This window comes from Passer domesticus, chromosome Z (genome assembly GCF_036417665.1).
Source record: "Passer domesticus isolate bPasDom1 chromosome Z, bPasDom1.hap1, whole genome shotgun sequence".
Lineage (NCBI taxonomy): Eukaryota > Metazoa > Chordata > Aves > Passeriformes > Passeridae > Passer > Passer domesticus.
In genome coordinates this window covers 66908855-66924746 of record NC_087512.1, presented here as the reverse complement: position 1 = coordinate 66924746, position 15892 = coordinate 66908855, and the positions used below count along the sequence as shown (strand labels likewise).

Here is a 15892-nt window from a genome sequence, read left to right as displayed (position 1 = left end):
TATACTGGGGAGGTGACAGCACTAAATCTAGCACTTAAAGCTCGCATTTGCTAGCACTGAAGGACTGTTCTGCCTGGGAGATACAAAACCAAAAGGCCTTGGCCAGAAGGTTCAAGGTCAAAATGACAACACTGTGGAAAACTTGTGACTGCATGGCATATTTTAGCAGCTGGACCATATATACATGTCCCTATTATAGCAAAGGAATTAGTCCGCTATCTCATTTCCCTGAAATAAAGCTGGATTTTGTTTTCAAGGGAGAAAGGCGAGACTTATATAGCTGTCTACTTTAAAAAGTAGATCCTCTTTTGGAAAAATTCACATATTACATATATATATACTTTTTCCCCCAAACTTTCCAAATGTGTTGCACAATATTGAGTACCTATCATACTAGTATAGAGAGCTTGGTTCAGAAATCCTCCAGGGTTACAGACACAAGAAACATGCATCTGTGGGAGCTCACCAAACTTAGAGCCCAGACCAAGTGTGTTTTTACTGTCTTTAGTGTTTGTGACTTATTTTAAGGTCAAGCATATGGGTTTTAGTACAGATGCATGCACACCATAGGCACAGTTCCCTTTTTAACCAGTGGTAATCAAATTGCAAGGCCAAACTTGAGCTGCTAGCATCTGTCTTTGCAACAAGGGATTGCAAGGACAGAGCAGGAATGTTTGGTGGTTGCAATCCGATGTGGCAAGATTTCTAGCACTGGGGCTGAGTATGGAAACATAGAGAGATATGATGACTACTGTGGCCTTCATCATGGCAATGCAGAGAGATGAGGACTACTGCAGTCTTCACTGTGCACGATGCAGCAGCAAACACTGCAGTCACCCTAACATGGGAGTTTCCTTCTTTTTCACTTTTTCTATAGCCCAGGAAAGTTATTATATTCCCGCCTTTGCCCCTTCTGAACCCTGTCATTCAGCAATTGATCAGAGATTCTGTTGTACACTGCTGGAGTGGGCATGGGAACTGTGTCCTACCATGGGCATTTTCTTGACAACAACAATTCTTTAGCGATGCAGGAGTCTGAGATTCATACTCCAATCTGGTACCCACCTGAGGGCAATGTCCATAATCAGATATGCAGATATGCAGCAGCTGCTGTTGGGCTATAAACTGGAACACTGGGGACCACTAAGACAGATTTATTACCACTGACATGTAGCTGATGTCTGGCTCTTTGGATTTTTTTTTTCTTGAGCCACACCAGCATCTTTCCCTAAGCCAAAGGCAGGGATACCATGAACCCAGGGAAATGAAAGCTCCAAAGACTCCTGGAAAACATGTAGGTAGAGCAAAACAAAAAAAAGGCAGACATCTTAAAGCCATGAAATATACTTAGGCCTTCAGGAACTCTGAGAAATAAGGCTAGCCTAATCATGCTACAGCTACATAACAAGGAAGATGGAAGACAGCAGGTAGATTAGTTGCCAGGACAGGAAAAGGAAAACAGTAAGACAGCGTCCAATGTGATCTTCCAAAAATGATAAAATATTTGCGAAGGTCATGAGCCACTAAGCTGTCCCATAAAAATTGGAACCAAATATGTAAATTTCAATAGGTGTAGTCAGTAGGCACTACCCAAAAGAGAGAGCTCTCCTTGTCCTTGACCAGTTCCAACAAAAGTGAAAATCACACATACAGACTGCTTTGTGTGACAGGGCTGGAATTCAAAGCCATCTGACACCTTTGTTTGATCTTCACTTCAGATAAACAATTTGGCTTATGTCAATCCAGACTCAAACAAAATGCAAGACTGTCTGCTCCACCAGAACGTTTAGATGCAATGGAAGATCATCAAGATAGCAACAGAACACAGATATAGTGGTTTAAATAAAATAATGTCATATAATTCCCCTCAGAGAGTGTACCTCCAGCATGATTTGAACTCACTGGCAATCATAAATTGTAGAAACTCTGCATTTGAATAGGAAAGAGCACATTAAGGAAGAAGAAATTAATGATAATACTACTGCTATTCTGTAGGCATGATACCTCTAAACCAGTTTTTCTTCAATTTTCAGTAGCTTTCATTGCTTTTGGTTTTGTTGTTTTTGGTTTTTGGTTTTGGTGTTTTTTGGTTTGGTTTTTTTTTGTTTTTTTGGTTTTTTGTGTTTTTTTTTTTTTTTGTAACAAATCAGATAAATCCCACAACAGAACTGAAAAATGAAAAATATATTATTCCTGGTCCAGGTCCTTGCAGATGCTGAATATTGGAATGATACTAGCTATAGTGAAAACAACAACTGTTGAGTAGTCTGGGCTTTCCTGAATCAGGAATATACAGACTGAAAATATGGAACATAAATTATACTTTTAAACATTGGCACAGAGGAATCTGAGTATCTTCACTGCCTGCACTTCTCCTCATCATCCTCTCTTTCCACAAGCTCATATATGCACACATGCAGAGAGGCAATAGCAGCCAAACATGCAGTCAGTGCACCCTTATTAACCTCCAGTTAGAAAGTACTGCCTTGAACACATTACTTACAGTACACAGAAAAGCAGCATGCTGCTTTTCTAAAGAAGCAAATTAAAAGGCAACTCACTGAGCAATTCTTCAACACCTGAGAGCAATTAATGTAAGCAGAAACAGGAAATATCATAAATTATTTAAAACAAAATGAATACATAACATTGACCTTCTCTAGCACTCACCAGTTTTATACCTCCACCTGAATAAACTCAGGGGAGACAAAACCACAAGACAGTCATACACCACAAGCTAAAAAGTGCAGCAAATGCTGAAAGAGAGCTCTCTGTCTCCATGACTGTTATCAGCATTTTTAGTTCTGCAAATGAGACTTAGGCTGTCAGACTCTCAGCTTTGATACATGCACCCTTGCTGAAATTTTGAAATCCTGTATTTTTTACTGTGCATTTCAGGCTTGTCTTGTCAAAAGAAGCAAACCATACTATTCAGACTGCATGAGAGTGATCAAAGAACAGTAGATATAATCTTCTATGAGTTGTCAGTCCCTGAATTTGATGAAAAAAAAAAGAAAAATAGGTCTCCATAGGTCATGCTGATTTGGTCAATGCAGAGAAGCTGTTTGTAAGGCTCCAGAGCAGCTGCTTTACAGAGCGCTATGTGTTTTTTAAATGCAGAATTGATAGTCCTGAGGAAAATATTATAGTGCACATTATCACAGACTTGGATCTGGGCAGGCAGGATTTCAAGAGAACATGGAGTTTTTTAGCTGATGCAACTGCTGAGCATAACATACAGCAGAAGGAGAAGGATATTTGGCTCGCTAATGTCTGTTGTTCCCTCAGCTCCTATTAGCAGTTTCAAGGAAATTCACAAGTGCTTCATACAAAGTAACACAGGCTTGCACAAGGTCATCTGTTTAAAATCCTCCTATAGACATACAGAATCTTGACTAATTGTTTTTGATAAAGTGCACTATGTCCTTACTATGAAGTCTAAGTAGATTACTAGTCGTAAGGATAAGATTCATGTTTTTATTGCTCTTAGGGTGCTATTAAGGACATTTCAGGCTTTCCATCATTGTTTTACTCTGTTTTGGAAGGATAGAACTGCAAGAACTGGCAGGGAAACAAAGAATGGCATATAGAGTGTTAGCATGCAAGCTACTAAAAGAAGTGGTGTGTTAACTGTTGAGTTTTAAAAGAGAAATAAATAAATTATGCCAAATACTGCCAGGCATTTTACTTATATATTTATTTACTGTAGCTCTGTAACTTCCAATGATTTCATTAGAAAGAAGTTTAGAATGCAATATTTCTTCAGTGTCATCTAAATGCCTTTTGGGGGAGGAGGAAATCTGAATGATTTGTCTCTGAAGAAACCCAATACTGCTTGCAGGTACCACATTCAGCACCAGCACAGTGAAGCACTTTTGCATGCAGGAGCTCTTGCCAAGTTGCTGCAACCAGTGCCGAGGAGTGACAAAGCAGGGGTAATCCAGGAACCATGGGAGCTAGGGGAGGAGAAGCTCCAACAAGGATGGGAAGAAGATGTGGAGAACAGTTCTCCAGGATATACAGAGTGACACTGCAGGCAGGGCAAGTTTGGCCTTCCCTTGGTGAGCCATCCTCCCCCGGCAGCAGCAGCAGTGGCATTGTGGTTTCCCAGAGCTGGCTTTGTGGTGCAACATGCTCCGGGCACTTGGGCCAGCTTGTTCAGGCACCAGCCTTGCATTCCTCCCACCAGGACTCGTGTGTTTGCTATCTTGTACAGGTGGATGAGCTACAGGAACTATGAGGTGTAATCTGTTTAGTGAGTTATGCACAGCTGAAGCCACAGAAAGGTAAAGAGAGAGCTTTATAAAGGAGATATTTAGGAGTATAAAAATAGAGTAATGTCCAAAAAATTAGACCCCTCAGTCACAGCATCACTCAGGCATACCTAACAAGATCCTTAAATGTGCTAAACATCTTATTATAAATAACTTTTAAAGAATTGACCCAATTCATACAGCTCTTGGCAAAGAAAGAGATCAAAACCAGACTTGTTTTGCAGCTCCTACCATGGACCTCTAATCACTGAAGCTCTTTCCCCAGTGCACATCCTGAGTACTTGGGACTCAGTGCAACAACACATATCTGGAGCAAAGGCTTCAGCAGGATCCAAGATTGGAGCAGATTGGATGTTTACATAGATATTAAGACTTTCTTGAGTTGAGAAAGTATTAAAAATGAGAGCTTTAGAAGAAATGTTAACTCAAACAGTTCAGGACTTAATTAATGGGAGCATCTATGTAGAGCTTAAAGAAAGGCTTGTCATGAGCCAAGAGTCCAAAGAACCAGAGAGAACCAATACCAATACCAGAGGTTTTAAGTTCTAAAAATATTTTCATTCACTTATTTCAGAAGCCAAATAAAATGTACCTAGAGGCCCATGGAGGAGAACTAGGAGGCAGTGGTTTACTGCTGAAAAAAATGAAAAATTCTCTGTTTGTCTGAGTGAATGGTGCAAGTTCAGAAAATCATGATAAACTGCTAAGAAATACATGGTTTTAAATAAAAAAAATAATTTGTATTTTTAGTTTTATGCAGCAAACAGTGCTGTATATGGTAAATATCCTTACCTGTGGTATATAATAGCATATCAATATCTCAATTTGTAATAAGAATTCTCAGTTTTTTCACTCTCATTTAGTGTAATAATATAATTTAACATAACAACACTTGAACTAAAGCCAAAAATGTCTTCCATGCTCACCCACTCCAAAATCATAACATTCAGACCAATTCCTTCTGATATTCAGGACATTGTACCATTGTGTGATTTGCCATCAGCCAAAATGTAATTTGAAACCACAAACCAGAACAATCCAGAGGAAAAAAAAAATGCAGCCAAGGCTTAAAACCTCATGCAAGTTCTAACCTGGCTGCAGATCATACCGAGTTGCTTTGTTGGAACAATACCATGCCCCAGACTGTAGCAGTTAATCTAAATAGTTATGAAGTCTTGATCTCTAGTGTAGCTGCACCTTGAATCCCAAGTTCAGTGTTAGGTCCCTCACTTTAAAAGGGACTTAGAGGTGCTGAAGTTCACCCAAAGGAGGACAACCAGGTTGGTGGAGGTTCTGGAAAACAAAGTGTCATGAAGGAGCTGGAATTGTTTTGTCTGGAGAGGAGGAGGATTGGGGGGCCTCATTGCTCTCTACAGCTGCCTAAGAGAGGCTGTAGCAGGTGGTCACCACTCTCTTCTGCCAGGCCTCAAGTGGCAGAACAAGAGGGCTTGGCCTTAAAGTTGCATCAGTGGAGGTTCAGCTTAGACAGGTTTTTTTCACTGAAGGAGTAGTCAGGCACTGAAATAAGTTGCTCAGGGCAGTGGTAAAGTCACTGTGCCTGGAAGTATTCATGGGGCATCTCGATGTGGCACTTCAGGAAATAGTTTAGGAGTGATTATGGTGATACTGGGCTGATGGTTGAACTAGATGATCTTGAAGACCTCTTCAAAGCTTAAAGATTCTGGTATATCCACCATGTCCAAGCACTGAGCAGCTGTTTTGGACCTTCCTTCTCAGTCTGGAATCATCTACAACTGATCTGCAGAGGAACAAACCCAAGTCTGAGTCCACATATGCAAGCAGACAGGACATGGGTGTTCCCACAGCTGTGTGCCAGGTCACTGCTACAAAGAGTAGCTGCCAGTCTTCTGCTGAAAGTACCAGTAAGGATTTTCCAACCTTCAATTGAAAGTAACCTTCAATTTCAAGAGCAGGAAATGAAGATAATATTTTCAAAAAGCCTTCAGACAATGTTGTTTACAGTAAGATAAGGTGAGGTTTAGTCTGGACTTATCTTGAACTGTCAAGATTGACTGAATGTGATCATTTTCCTGGAAGAAAATTAACAACAATATCTTCAGTCAGGCTTTTTTTAATATAAGTTAATAATGGTGTGTTAAAATCTACAATTCTCTTTTAGCTACTGAAAAAGTGACAGCAGCATTCCTAGTAGTGGACAATCATTCTGTACCAAATATTTATTATCAGCACGAAGAGTAGAAAGTTGAATATATACAGAGCTTTGAATATGTACACAGTATCTATGTATGTGTGCTTTCTTGAGTAATTTTTATTCTCCACACATAACTACATACGTAAGATACATAACTCTAGGGATTAGTCTAAGTTATTATTAGGGCTAACAAAATTTTTTTCACTATATATAGTGAAATAGACATTGTATTTTCATGGACAAATGTATGACAATGAGTCATGGCATTAGTCTTCAGACAATTGTTACCTATATTTTAATTTTAAGGACATAAAGTTTTGGTATGAAGACCTGACTGTGGTCTAAAGAGCCACATGTTTTCTAGAGATGTAACATAAAGCGTTACAAACTTGATGGTTTGGCCAAACTATCCATGCATGCAAAGTAAGCACATGGTGCTTGTTGAAATAGAGAGTTTCAAGTCCATTTACCCTTCCTCACCTCTTACATCAGTGTGTAAGTTAATATTAAGATGCCACTGTTTTTGAAATGGAAGCTGTGGTTTTCATATATCTGTATTTTGTACTTACATTTTGTTTAGCTATATTCACAGTACATTTTATTTTACTTCAATTGCACCATAGCCCAATATTATTTCTAGTGAGTAACAGTGTTTTCCTGGGAAATAATTTCAATATCATAATGTGTATAGAAGTAGATACGGCCTAGCAACTTTAATGAACAAATCCTCTGTTTTGCAACCCACCAAATGACAGCAAAAAATCCCTCAGTGCTATGTAGTAACTTAATTGTTTTGTGACTTGTTACATTAGCACTGCATATAACTGCTTGAAAAATACAGCTGCTTTGAAGCTAGAAATTCAGTTTTCTTAAAAATTATAAGCAAGTCTGGCATATGAGAGAGTTCTAACTATCTTTGTGATTAGCCAAAAAATAAAATATAAGTTTACACTATTTTATTGTCAAAAGTTCATTTCAGCTTAGGTTAAATAAATCAAATTGTGCCAACAACGCATTCTAAATTTGAGTCTCTTTTTATAGAAATTTCTAACTTAAAAAAAATCTTTATCAGATAGAACAGAGTATTTCACCTGATTTTGAGGATTGTGCTCTGTTCTTATGGCAATAAATGCCTTAAATTTTTAGGCATAGCAGAAAATTCATCAGTTCTGCCAGATAAAAATTCAGAGAGCAATTTTGTCAGACTTGTTGTTAGGGGTGTCTTTTCTTAATCAGGGTGATAGCTGATAGCTCTCCAATCTGTTCCAATTAAGAGGAATTTACTGCATTCAGAATCTGTGCATACTATGCTGAAATCAAAAACCAGTAGATTAAAAACTTATTACATGTCAGGATATAAGTCTAAGGAATTAATATATTTCCCCCCAAACTCTTTTGTGGAGCTTAAATGCCTGCCTGTCTGACATGTCAATTTTTTTCTGGCCTAATAATTTCCAACATGCCCTTTGCCCTAGATCCTTGAAATAAAACAAGGATGGCATTTGTCAGCAAGTTTCTCATGTCTGCTACCTCTCGTTCCATGAGCTGTCACTTGAAAAGGTACATTTAACTTGTGAAAAGGTCATTTTTCGACTAAGAAGAGAGCTTGATGTTTCAGATGATTTGTGTCTTGATCCAAATTTCATTTGACTCTACAGAAATAGCTTGCACATGCGTAAATACCTATACATCTCTGTGTGCGTGTGTGCACACACAGATGAGGAACACAATAGGGCACCCTCCTGTATTAAATAATTTTGCCTCCTTGGCATTCAAATATAAATATAATCCTATGGCTTTCCAGGAGCCTGTATAATTACTCTTGCCATTCCCAGGTCAGCTTACTGTGCCTTTGTGTCTCTACCATACCTTCAGATTTAATGTCCTATTACAAAGCAGGTGATGAAATACTTTGCAAGAAATACATAAGTAGATTTTAAAAAACAAGGAAGAGATCCTTAATTCAGTTACTTAGTGTTTTTCTTTCTTGTAAGCACTCCAGAAGAGGCTGTGAGAGCACTGCCTCTTGTGGCTGGCAGGCAGGTAGACAACCCATCTGGGCAGAAGAATGAAGTAGTCCCACAGCTCACCTGGAAGCACTGCCTCAGTCACCATCAGCACATCACTATCACAAGCAGTAGTTACAGATTTCTGTAGCACACAAGTCCGTCGGACACCTGTATCAATAGTATAAGCAATGAGAAGAGTCACACAAGAGAAACCTCACATCAAAGAGCTCCAGTTGCCTCATAGTTACTTGAGGAATAGGAATAGGAATGAGGTGGGTTAGTTTTCCCATCTGTTGTTCTTGATGCTTCTGGTGGTCATTTCATTATCTGAATTAGAGCACACATTTTTCAAAATCATCCAGAATTCACCCAGGCTGTCAGATGTCTCTGGCAATGTGTTAAATCTCAAAAGCAAAACTGGTAAAACACCGTCCTGCTGGCCAAGAGAGCATTGGATCACCACTGCAGCCCAAATGACACCTGGCATTCTTCTCACCCAGCAAGAGAAGCCTCTATTTCCCCACATTTTACCATGTCCCTCCAGTGGCACCAGCTGCACAGCACATTGGTAGATGTGTGTGGCCTCTCTGCCAAGTAGAATATAGTATGATCTATGTGTTCCGCAAGATAAGGCTTTGCGGCAGCAAATTTTCCCTGTGCCTCTGACTGACATATGAAAGAGTTTGAAAGACTGGGCCAATGGGTATCAGGTATCCACTGTCATTAGGACAAGCCTTATGGATAGGTCTTTACAGCACACAACTGTTTTCCTTTCTAGCAGCTGTCAAACATTTTTCTGGAGCAAGACAGTGTTCGTAACAGCAGCTTGAATGTAGTTCTTTAAACCTCTTTGTGTTTCATGAGGTGAAGAAAACTCTTTTTGGTCCAGTGGAGACTCTTAGCGGAGTATATAATAAAGCATTTTTTTCTCTCTCTCACTTTTATATCATGAAGAAATGTAAAAGTAATGGTAATAGGTTTTCCTCTTTGCTGATAATATAAGGTGTTTCTGACAGGAAGGAAATTCAAGATGACACATTCCTGGCTCAGTTAGGCTACTCTGACTGATGTGGTCTGGTTACCTTTTCCCCCCTATTTTCTCTTTAGAAATATATTATCACAGGGAAACCTGTGCCTCAAAATGAGCCATGTATTTCTGCTACAAAGGTCAGCCCATTATATAATTTCACACATATGCCCAATACAAATCACTTCTCTTTGGCTCAAGTGCATCTAAAGAGGTCCAGAGTATATTCAATCCAAATTGTATCACATTCTCCTTAATCAAATTACCAAGAATTTGATTTTTTTTTAATCCACTGATGCTAAAGAGTGTTAAAAGCCAGGCAAATTCAAGATAGAAACATATTTTAGCAGGTTGACTAGATGAGACAGGCAAAAAAGCACCAAAATGAGCCCTGGATTTTGATGATCTGAAAAAAGGCATTTGGTTACTTTACATGATGAGACATGACATAATAATTGACATGTCATCATTGTTATACAAACTTTTTGCAGAATTATCATTTTTAAAATTGAAAAAATAAAATCAAAATATTTTGCTTTGTTCTATGTGGACAGTATTTATGAATCTCAATATTATGAGATGGATGTGTTTAATTTAGAGTGAAGTGTTAGATGTTTTATAACACCAAGTGAATCTTAGAGTTATTGGGGTTGGAAAAGACCTCTAAGATAATCAAGTCCAACCACTAATCTAACTCTGGCAGGTCCAACACTGAACAATAAAATCATGGAATCATTAAGGTTGAAAAAATCCCTTAAGATCATCATGTCCAACTATCAAAGTAGTACAACCACCATATTCAGCAATAAACCATGTCTCTAAGTGCCACATTCACACAGTTTTTGAATGCTTCTAGGGACAAAGACTCAAGCCCTTTGACAGTCAGCCTTTTGGGGAAGAAAAGGGAATCATTAACTTATGTAATAATGTGTCTGTTGATTTTGATTTTGCTCTTCCATAGGTATCCAAAGCAACCTACCAAATATTTTTGTCAGCTGAAGAGAATTCTGTCCCTTCCACTCCATGTGGATATGCTACCTGAAGAAGCTCCTTGGCAGGAGAGAACAAGAGAACAAGCATGTCTGCTGGTACCAGGTACAGGGTGAGTTCACAGGTGTGCTGGGCAGAGCCTACTTCCATGAAGCCCAGAGTCAGCAGTCAGGGCACAGCAGGAGAGTTGTGGGAAGACAGCTGCTGGCCCAGGGTTGCAGCAGGACAATCCTGACCATCCAGCCTGTGCTTCTGCAACTCTGGAGAAGATGCTGTTCTACTGATTAAGTGTGGGATTTGTTAATATAGCAGTTTTGACTAAGTGCACAGCCTAACTGTGCTTGCATAAACTGTGTCTTTGCTACTGGTTACACTCATTCTCAGAGGACCATGTGTTTCTGCCACAGACCAATGCTGCCTGTATGGATAGCACCCTACCAAAGAACAAGGAAGATGATTGTGAAGAGGCAGACAATCACTAACAGTTATAAATTATTCAAGAACAAAATGTTCAAGTAATATTGACCTAAAGGTATCATGACACATTTTTCTCCAGTGGATGAAATCATCTAGTTAGTATTCAAGAACTACCCAAATAAAACGGATTGATGTTAACTGAGTGGACCGGGGAAAATTTCATCAGGATGCCCAAATTCTGTTCCTTCTTGCTTAATCAATCACACCTCTGCTAAGTTGTGCAGCATTTTGTTACAAAAGTCTTAGCAAAGAAATTGGTCTGTGGCACAATGAATAAAACATTTGCCTTGGTGGTAGAGTAATGATCCTTAAGTGCCTCTAGAAAAATGAGCTGCAAAGACTTCTTCCTTTAACAGAGAGACTTGAAGTAACTGCTAATAAGGTAAAAAGGGCGATATTTAAGGGTGGGGATAAAAAAGGGAATGCACCTCTTATTTGAAGTGCCAGCCCAATCCCTTGAACAAATACACATCCATGGGATCCTGAGGTATGAGTTTGTTTTTATCCAATCACCTCTTTCCTACTGCAGTTTTTACACCATCATTAATCACCTTAATCTTTTCTCGTTCTGTTTTCACGGCGCTTATTGTGTCACCACAAAGGCATTGATCAAGTGGTGGCTGACAGGATGCAGCTATTTACTTTGAAGCAGTGGGAGCATACAGGGCAGGGAAGCAGAGTGAAAATCTGCATTGGCTGGCACTTACAATTCCTGAACGATTCATACGTCTCCTTGAACACGTCCCCAAAGGCAAAGAATTATGACTTAGGTTTCCTTACAGAAATGTCATTTTTATCTGAGGCATAAAGTAGTAAAGGAAGAAAAAACCACTACATATTAAGTGTGCTTAAAAAGATTTATTTAAAGATAATTACAGAGGAATGTAAAACCAGTGACCGAATGATGGAGGATTATTTATTGTCATTTCAAATTAACTTACTTTAAATCCGTCTAAAACATACTTGAATTTAAGATGAGGCCTTTCTTCTGATTTCTATTTTAAAAATAGAAAGGGAGAAACAAGAGCGACCACTGGTTTAGGGTGTGTATTTAATTAAATAATATTATTGGTAGACAGCTGCTGAACAATAAAATACTCCTTTAAGAAAGCACTGATTTGAAAACTAGTGTGAGGTCATGTAACCTCATTATTCTCTTTACATCTTCCATTAGGTCAAAATACCAATAACTTTTGCAGTAACTTTCATCTTAGGCAGCATATGCCAGCATTTCACTTTCAACTCTGGCTTTTTTATTCTTCAGAAGGATTACAATCTGCAACACCACTGCTTCATTTTCATTACATTGCTGTTCTATCTTTTAGGGGAAATCAGTTTCACATTGTGTTATTCTTATACTCCTTAACAAGGTTTAGAAAGAAAAAGAAAAAAATGAATCCTTTTAAATTAAGAGGTCCCAGTTTGATAGCACTTCCCAAATCCAAAAAAAAAAAAAAAAAAAAAAAAAAAAAGGGAAAGAAAAAAGAAAAAGAAAATAAAAGAAAGCTCGAAAGCTCTATTATATGAACAGTTTGCTTGCAAAGGATATGCAGCAGTGGAACATTCAAATCCCAACTGTCTAAGCCGAAGTCATTGATGTGTATTATCTGCTGGCTGCTATCATTAACAAGGCAGCTTTAAAAGGACAATTCTTAAAGCCTGGACAATTTCTTTGGGCTAAAACTCTGAGGACTGCCTCTCTATCCTTTAGCTGAAGAAAGAAATCCTCTTGCGTGTGAACATATATAAAAAATGTGTCCCCTCTTGCTGGACTGTCACAGTCTTTTTCAGAGTTTCTTTGCTTGATTCCTAGTACCCTTTCTATGCAAGGCTAAGACCATTTCTGAACATTTACACAGAATAATAATGAAGTCCTCTGGCTGATTAGTAGCATGCAAAGCCCTCCTTACAAATCTTTCATAGGTATCTGCTATGGCTTTTCTCAACCTCCTTAGAAGGAAGATTTTAGGAGAAAGCCTAATGTATTCTATCTAATGATTTTGTAGGAGTTTATGTGAGTGTACTGACCTACAATTTTCTTATTGCCATAGTTTTATGTGGAGTAAAGTTGTGTTTTCTGATTCCTTGATTAACTTTTATTTTTGGAGGTTGCAGGGGAGGGGAGGAAGGGAAGAAGCTAGAACTTACCACTCTGGCCCCCACAATAAAATTACAATAAAATAGCAATATTTCCCTTGTGCTACTGTTTGAATATGTGATCAGGAAAGCAAATTTCCATCTCGGTCTATTGCCCATTCAATGCAATAAATTTCAAATTATAGAATATGAAGGGAAAGAGGTCTTAAACAAAACAATGATGATACTAAGACTGTCTAATTCATAATTTTTCAGGTAAAGGTTGGACAAAAGGTGCAATTATTTTTCTAGACTTATTAAGGTCTTTTAATTGCTATTGTCAGATGTTTATTTGATTGTAACTCTTGTGTCTGGCTAGAAAACTGATATGGTTTCCTGGAAACAGAGTTATATCTTTAAGGAGAAACTCTAGCACAAACTTGAGATAAAACTCTTGTATTATGCCTAAGTTACACAAGTTAAAGGGTTGCTCAGCTTGGTCAATCTACAATATAACCTGAAATGCCAAAAGTTTTGCAAAAAAATAAAAGCAATTTCATGCATTAAAAATTGAACTAATAAAAAAACCCAAAGAATCAATATCTCTGCCCTGAAATGGAATATGATAATTAAAAATTTACCTCTCATATTATTTAGTATTTAAAATGGTCATAATACTCTATGTTTTTAACATCTTTAAAAATTATTTATTCCCAGAACTGTGATTTTCTGTATTATTTTCAATATATTGTGAATATTAATCTTTGTAAATCAGTGGGAAAAAAAAATATGTTGATCATATAATGGCAGCTACCATGTGTAGTAAGACCATTCATTAGAATGACAAAATTCAAAGCAGGAAGCACCGTACATATCAAAATACTAGGAAACACACTAGAATATGAAGTTCAGCTCCTGGGAGTGGTCTGGAATGATCTCTCCCTGTCTTCAAACTCTAACTCTGAAACTATATATGATGCTGGTCCCAGACTGCAGCAGCATTTTGTTTCTGTGTAGAAACAAATTTGAAGAAAAAATATTTATTGAAATAATTTGGACAAGTTGAGCAACAGTCTTCAGAACCAGCTCTCAAGATTAATTAAATTTTCCTCAAGGTTATTTGCTTCTAGTTTCTTTGCATAATCTGAGTTCTTATTATGTAGAGATGGCATACTGAAGTCCTGCTCAAAAAGACAAGTGTTGGAAATATTTCACTGAAAAAGGGTGTCCAATCAGTCCAGGACTGTGATTTCAGTACAGGGATTTCCACCCTGGGGAAACACTGCCAGGAAATTAGATTATTTCAGCTGTATTGTGGGTCGAGATGTGAGACTTCCACACTTGGTAAACAGGGACAGTCTCTGTTTGGACTTCACAAAGCCTACAAGCTATCCCACTGTTTTAAAATACATTGAATGAAGCCACATTCTGAATATGGTTACCTGCAAATGGACTGTGAGTAGTCAGCATGGTGGATTTACCTGCACAACTCAAAGGTAAATACACTTGACCTTGAGAAAATGCACCTGAATATAAACTTATCAGGTTTGTATTTGTGGTCTGCCTTACACATTCACACAAGGAAAAATATGCAGGCTGTAAAAAAAAAAATAAAATTTCTGCCTTTCCTTGCTTAGAGAGAGCTCCACTTTGCGCTTCAGGCCTCCAAAGTGAACTGGCTTTCATCAATACCTCAAAGACTAATTTTACTTAAACTACATTTTAGGGAAGGAATGTATAAGGAATCTGTTTCAATATGTTTTTGCAGACCACTTCAGTCAACAAAATAATGTCATTTCTAACCATGTCAAAAACTCATATAGTAGTTCTTCACGTAACTGATGCACTCCTTACATAAGGAAAAAAAAGCAATTCTGTGAAAACCAGGATCTTAGTTGCTACACATGACAACAACAACAAAAAGAGAGAGAGTAAAAGAGAATAATCTTGACAATATATTTCATTTGAATATATTACTGCCTTTGATTAACACTTTCCAAAGGTACAATGAAGCATTTGACAGACCTGCATGTGCCAGGGATGCCAGACAAACATTTTCTCTGTGATTAACTCTTAGAGACTTACTAACTTGCTACTTGTCCAGCCTGCACTCACCTTTATAATGGCAAAAATGCTCAATACCTTTCTCCAATAATTAAGACAATATGATTTAGATGTTTACTAGAGGACCAGTAGCATTCAGGAAAAAAAAAGAAAAATTACTTGAAAATTCTGTAAGTTCAGGGGGAAAGAAAGGACATTAAGTTTTTATTAAAGCAGATAAGAGGATTGTTATCAGTGCATCAATTTCCTATTGTCTGCTGCATGAGAATTCAGGACTCTGTAAATGATACATTGTCAGAAAAAGCCTCTGGATGCACAACAATAGCAAAATAACAGCTTCATTTTCCTGCAGAACTTAATTTTATGAAACATTTATTTAAGAAATGCAAGGTAATTAAAAATGTGTGAATGTGTGTGTACGTGTGTGGGCATATGTGTATGGGTGTGTTTTTTTAAAAAGTTAATTTATACACACAGTTAATTTATATACTGTATCAAGTAGCCCCAGAATTAAAAGAAAACATGCTAGAGCTTTTAGTCTATTTTCTAAAGTGGTAGTTTTTGTCCAAAATAATGAAAACCACAAGTTTTGAGGTTAACTACATGTGCCAAATGTAAAAAAACACTGATAGTCACTTCTTGTCTCATGTAACATCTCAGTTTATGCTCATGGAGGAAACATTGGCCAGGGTTTTCATAATGTGACTATATACTGGATACACATTAAAGTGCAGATAGGGTGGAAACTGGCAGAAGACATTTGTCCACAAAAACTCATCTTTTCTTAGTACTTTCACTGACT

At 37.8% G+C, this 15892-nt stretch overlaps 1 long non-coding RNA gene across 1 annotated transcript in view; it reads left to right on the top strand.

Moving 5' to 3' along the window:
- LOC135290671 (uncharacterized) overlaps nt 1-15892 on the top strand; it is a 61792-nt gene that overhangs the window by 29762 nt on the left and 16138 nt on the right. The window contains exon 2 of the long non-coding RNA XR_010353441.1: nt 10445-10585. This is a non-coding gene — a long non-coding RNA (uncharacterized LOC135290671). The remainder of the gene's footprint in view (nt 1-10444; nt 10586-15892) is intronic.